We start from the raw sequence: 6,684 nt of genomic DNA, 5'->3' as shown, positions 1-6,684 counted from the left end.
TATTCAAATTATTGATAGAAAATGTACTGAACTTGCCCTCATGTAGCCCACAGTTTTTGTTTTTGTTTTTTTTTTGTTGTTGTTGTTGTTGCTATTTCTTGGGCCGCTCCCGCGGCATATGGAGGTTCCTAGGCTAGGGGTTGAATCGGAGCTATAGCCACCGGCCTACGCCAGGGCCACAGCAACGCGGGATCCGAGCCGCGTCTGCAACCTACACCACAGCTCACGGCAACGCCGGATCCTTAACCCACTGAGCAACAAGGGCAGGGACCGAACCCGCAACCTCATGGTTCCTAGTCGGATTCGTTAACCACTGCGCCACGATGGGAACTCCAGCCCACAGTTTTTTAAGCAGATCGATTATAATTAATATGATTAAGAAGTGACATGAGCAAAGAGTTGAAGCTTACATTTTCTGGTGAAGTCAGAGAAACATTATCAGAGAACAGCATTTAAATCATAACTATATTCCTTTACTCAGTCAGTAATTATTTATAGAGTTCTTTCTTTGATTCAAAATGGACTAGGCAAAAGATGAGTAAGAACTAGTTGTATTATCAATCCCTTTAGCGCTACTTATCATGCATTTGATATTCTTTCAATATTTGTCTTTTTTCATAGAATAAGCTTTTTTTTTTTTTTTTTTTTTTGCGGCTCCCAGGGCATTTGGAAGTTCACTTCCCCGGCTAGAGATCAAACCCACACCACAGTTGTGACCTGTGCCACAGTTGAGACAATGCTGGACCCTTAACCTACTGTGCAACAAGGGAGCTTCCAATACAAGCTTTTTGAGAACAACTCTTTTTCACTTGTTCACTGCCACATCCCCGAGCACCTATTTTAGTGTGGTTAGCCACATAACTGGGAATTGGGGACATGATAGATAAAGTATTTCACATGTAATAATGGAAAATTCCAAAGTACAGAAGTACAGAAGTGGTGGAAAAAAGAGAAAACAGCAGAAAAGTTCATTCTAAGTAGAAGAAACATAAAAATTAAAAAGAACGCAGAACAACCCCTCTATTGACTTATTAGCTATACGTCTCTGCTTTATGAAGAGAAGTATGTATATAGTAGATAGTAGGAGTATATATATGTGTACGACCATGTGTGTGTGTGTGTGTGTGTGTGTGTGTGTGTGTGTGTGTGTGTGTGTGTGTGTGTATCCTTAAAATATGGCCATCTACTCTTTTTTTTTTTTTTTTTTTTTTTTTTTTTTTTTTTTTTTTTTTTGCTGCACTCATGGCATAGAGAAGTTCCCAGGCTAGGGACTGAGTCTGAGCCACAGCTGTGACCTATGCCACAGCTGTGGCAATGCAGTATCTTTAACCTACTGTGCTGGGCTGGGGTTCGAACCTGTGCCTTAGCAACAAACTGAGCTGCTGCAGAGACAACATAGGATCCTTAACCCACTGTGCCACAGCAGGAACTCCATGACCATCTACCTTTGAAAGGTATTATAGTATTATATATAATCAAATAATCTATTAGGGTATACTTCCACTTTCCCGTTCTTGTCTTTGTGTCATTATTATCATGAATTTTTTCTATAGAAGTTATAAACTGCCAACATAGTGTTATTAATTTTGCTTTAAACAGTAAACTGCCATTATTATGGTATATGGAAAATACTTATTCTGTTAGCTATAGAATAGTATTATTCATCCACATTCTTACCATTTTGGAAACTATATTCAGCTTGAGTAATTTTTGTTAGCACTTCATTTAGTGCTGGTCCGATGGTTCAAAATCTACTCAGCTTTTGCTTATCTGAAAATATGAATATTTCATCTTTATTTTTCATGGATGCTTTGTTGCAAACAGCACCTAGGTTGACAGTCTTTTTTTTTTTCCTTCAGCACTTTAAAGATGTTGTTACATTGTCTTTTGAATTGCATTTTAATAAGAAATTTGTGTTATTTTTTATCTTTGTTCCCCTAACTTCTTTCCTATTTGTCCTTTACAGATGTCTCTGATGATACATGTTAAATTGCTTGACATTATGCCACAGGACAGTGAGCATCTGTTTAATTTTTCAAGTCTGTTTCCTTTATGCTTCAGCTCTGGTAGTTCTATTTCCTGTCTTCAGCTTCGCTAATGTTTTTTTCATCATTTTCTAATTTTCTGAAAGCCTCACCAGTGATATTTTATTCTACATGTTTTTTGGCTCTGGAAGTTCTATATTTAGTCTCCACGTCTCTTTTCCTTTTGTTTATGCTTTTTTTTCTAAGTGGTTAAATATGTTAAAATAGTTCTTTTAAGGTATTTGACTACTAATTATATCTTCTTTACCATTTTTGAGTCTATTTACATCAATTGATTTTTCTCCTAGTTATAGGTCACATTATTCTACTTCCTCATCTTATATAGTTTTTTGATGAGCTCTTGGACATTGTGCATATATGTCGTTGAGTGTCTGGATTTTGCAGCTTTCCTACAGACAGTGTTGAATTTTGTTCAGACAGTTAATTGATATACTTTTGAATGAGCTAGTGCCTTTTGAAGAGACTTCAAAGACTGCAAATTTTTAATTTTACTTCTTTTGTCTGGATTCTTATTTTTCTGTTATTTATATGATGGCTCTCAAACCCAAAGATGTGACTTTAATGCAGCAGGAGGCATGCAAATAAGATTTTTTTAGGAAAAGAATTAGCTTCAGATTCCAGATCTTCTTGGTACTGCTGCCTTACAGATGTAGATCTGTCTGATTTATCTTATCTTCCCTCCTTCCTACCATTCTCTCTCTCTTTAGCAGTCTGTTTTGCTTTCCTTCCTGATATGGGGGTGCTTTTGGTTTTTCATTGCCTCCAAAATATATTGCTTTGACCTATACAGTACCTATACATTCTAGTCTTTTGCTTTCTCAATGGTTTCACATTTGACATCCAGGCTTCTTTCAGGATCCTACTGGCAGATTGTTGTGTAATCTTCTCATTATTCTCCTGAAAACCAGGCAGAACAATGAGAGTAACAGTCTTTCCTCCCATTTTTTCACAAATAGCATTAACATTTTGGAAAATCAGAAACAGATTGTGTGTGTGTGTAATGTGTACACGCATATTGTGTATTCTCCAGTTATCCTTGAGGAATCACTGATTCTAGGTCTTGGGCAAAGAATACACAAAGGGAGCTAAGAATACTTGGGCCAGTAAGGAGAAATTTTTCAAAAACTACTAGGGTCCTGTTAAAAGGACATAGTAGCCCATCTAAAGCGGCTTTCACAAGCGTTCCTGTAGTGGCTCAGTGGTAACCCAACCAGTATCCATGAGGATGCAGGTTCAATTCCAGGCCTTGCTCAGCAGGTTAAGGATCCAGTGTTACTGTGAACTGTGGTATAGGTTGCAGATGCGGCTCAGATCCTTGTTGCTGTGGTTGTGGCATAGTCCAGTGGCTGCAGCTTTGATTTGACCCCTAGCCTGGGAACTTCCATATGCTACAGGTGCAACCCTAAAGTGAAATAAAGTTAAATAAAATAAAATATAAAGGCTCTCACTGGCCAAATTTGGAGCATTTAGAGGAATTTAAGTAATAATGACTGTAATTGTAAATGAATAAAAAGCAATTTATTCAAAGGTTACCTAAAGAAGAAAAAGCCAAAAAACAAACAAACAAAAAACAAAAAAACAAGCAAAGCAAGGAAAAAAGCAAAATGAAATATACTACCAACTGATGCTATTATAATATCCAAGTGAGTTGAAATGTTACTAAGTTTATTTTCCTACATAAATTCTTATTGTTTGCTATCTAAAATTATATATCTTATGAATTATTTTTTTCTCATATTTTCAGGGCCTTAAATGAAAGTCTTAATCACCATCTATAGTTTCTCATAATTGATCTTTCATGTTATAACAACAAAAGACTAACACAAAGATAAAACTTAGACAGTTTATTGGGATGAACTTATATCTACTGACAAGTATGTATGTACTCAGTAATAGTTCATAAATCTGAATATAAAATAATTGTGATACTGGGCTCTTTAAATGTGTTAACATTTTAATAGGGTTATCAGAAATAGTATTAAATATGTGCTGATATTGCCTCAGAAGTAATTTTAATCAAGTAGATAGTTTATTCTTTGATTTTGTTTTAAAGTTAGTATTTGTTTTTATTACTGATAAGCTGTAGTGGCAAGCAGTATTTGTAGTTTTTCCATTAGCTTACCAAGACAAATCTTTTAAAAATTCAGTTGGTTTGTCTGATGTTCACTGTTAAAACACTGTGAGTAGATAACATTCTCATCCTTTATAGCTATCTATCCTTAAAGTTCTGCTTCTAGACTTACACTGTTTAACAGTTGTATCAATTTAATTTCAAGGAGCACTTGTAAATTCTTAAAGAGAAACAGATGTATCTATTTGTCCCTAATTAAAGTTCTATAACAATATAAAACCATACACCTTTCATTTTCTTTTTATCCTGTTACCTCTGTAAATCTTTAAACAAACTGTATATTTTTTTCACTTTTGCAATTAATCTTTCACATTATGAAATAATGCGTAGGAAAAATGGCTAGTATGAAACCTGGTAGTTATATTAAAATCCTTTGCGACAGGGAAGAGAAGAATGTTTCAGTCCTTGAATTCCTCATATATTTAGTAAAGCTAAAATTAAAACACACACACACACACACACACATGCAGAGACTATAAACTCAAAAAAAAAAAACCATTTTTAATCCCTCAAAGACTATTTTGAATTTTCCTCATATTTTTGTTAGGTTAACAACTCCCAGAAAGCATTATGTATTCTTATTTCTCAAATTAAACCAACAGTGCAATATCATTACCTTAAAGTATCTCTGCCATTATTACATTGAAAACTTGTGCTTCTGTTATGTAGAATTACAAAGGAACAGCAGAGAACTACCAATTCCTACTATAATTTTATTTAATTTGTAGCATGAGATCAAATTCAGTAATATTGTAATTTCAATTTTAATTAAGTTGTAATGCCTATGTTCAATAAATAAGCACACAATTTTCTTGTAAGTAATGGTATAATAGTGAATATGCAGAAGCTGAAACATTGTCTTCCAGAAGCCACAACTATACTGAAAGTAACACAATATTCATTTGTCAAATGAATGGTAGACATAAGAATGAGGAATTCTGAGGTGATAAAACCTGTGTTATTAATTATGAATAGGACCTTAAGGGTGAGAACAATTGAACAGGTAGAAAGACTTAAGGAGGGCAATCCATGATGATAGTTTAGGTAATAAAAAATGAAATCAGACATTTTAAGGGTGGTTTAAGGTGAAAAAATAAACCTGTTTGTCACAAAAAGCCATACCACCTCTGCAATTGAAATTGTATTATTAGGAATTCCCATTGTAGCTTAGTGGGCTAAGAACCCAGCATAGTGTCCATGAGGATGTGGGTTCGATCCCTGGCCTTACTCGGTGGGTTAAGGATCAGCGTTACCCTAAACTGTGGTGTAGGTTGCACATGCGGCTCAGATTCTGTGTTGCTGTGGCTGTGGCATAGGCCTGCAGCTGCAGCTCCAATTTGACCCCTAGTCCTGGAACTTCCATATGCCAAAGGTGCAGCCTTAAAAAGAAACAAAAACAAAAACAAAAACAAAACATGTACTATGAAATTCCTATTAACAGTCAGTTAGAAGAGAGGGGTGGTTACCCTGAACTCTGAAGAACTCACTCCTCTGTCAGAAAAATGTGTAACATAAAAATTCCCTGTGTCCTCTCCTACTTACACTGAAGCAAAATGTCCAAATTGTTTCAAAAGCTCCAATCACAGTTACTGGTTTCTTTATACTTTTTATTTTTATACTTTGTACTTATCCCTCTTCCCTTTGCTTTCGGCTTCTCTTCTCCTTTTCTCCCCATTCTCTTTGATTTTCCATGCCATATCCTGCTGCTCTTCTCTTTTTCCCTCCTTTATGACTTTCCAAGAACATTCATCTACAAGCTTCACGCCTCTAAAAACCTACTCTTTAAAAACGCAGAAAGCAAAAAATCAAACACTCTGTGTCTTCTGTGGAAATGAGTGACACTATACCCATTTATTATTTTGGAGAAATAGTCATACTCATATTGTAATGGACAGATATGGATGTCCTACCCATCATTCATTCTCCTTTCCTCTGGGATCTATGCCACCTTTACCTACCACTACATGCACATACTCAAGCACACCTGGTTCTGGATGATCAGCGAGTTTGTACTCTGAGGTCTGGTCATTAGGTCATAGTTGTGTGGTCCAAATTTGCCATCTGTTCCAAGCTAAGCAATCAAATTAATATTTTCTAATATTTTTTTTTAGGACCTAGACAATTTAGGCATGCTCTGTCCAGTTGGATAAAACAGTAAAGATTTAAATTTTGCAAATTTTTATTGACTATGTTTCTCATATAAAGAAATCTGAACTACAGGAAAAAAGAATTAAGCCTAAAAGTAGAATCAGCGATGTGGATGGACTGAGAGGCTGATGAGTCTCTGGTTTGTCATTATTCATCCTAACCTTAATTTTGGGTTCAGTGAAGCTTTGTGATGTTCTTAAATGATATGCTATGTAGAACTTAAAGTCTTAGCAGTTCCTTGAATATGATGGATCATTTTATATTTGTAATTAAAAAAATTAATTATATATATATATATATATATATATATATATATATATATACACATCTTACATTTTCTTTATATAGTCATCTGTGAAT

Source organism: Phacochoerus africanus, chromosome 6 (assembly GCF_016906955.1).
Source record: "Phacochoerus africanus isolate WHEZ1 chromosome 6, ROS_Pafr_v1, whole genome shotgun sequence".
Classification (NCBI taxonomy): Eukaryota; Metazoa; Chordata; class Mammalia; order Artiodactyla; family Suidae; genus Phacochoerus; species Phacochoerus africanus.
Note: the sequence above shows the minus strand (reverse complement) of the source record.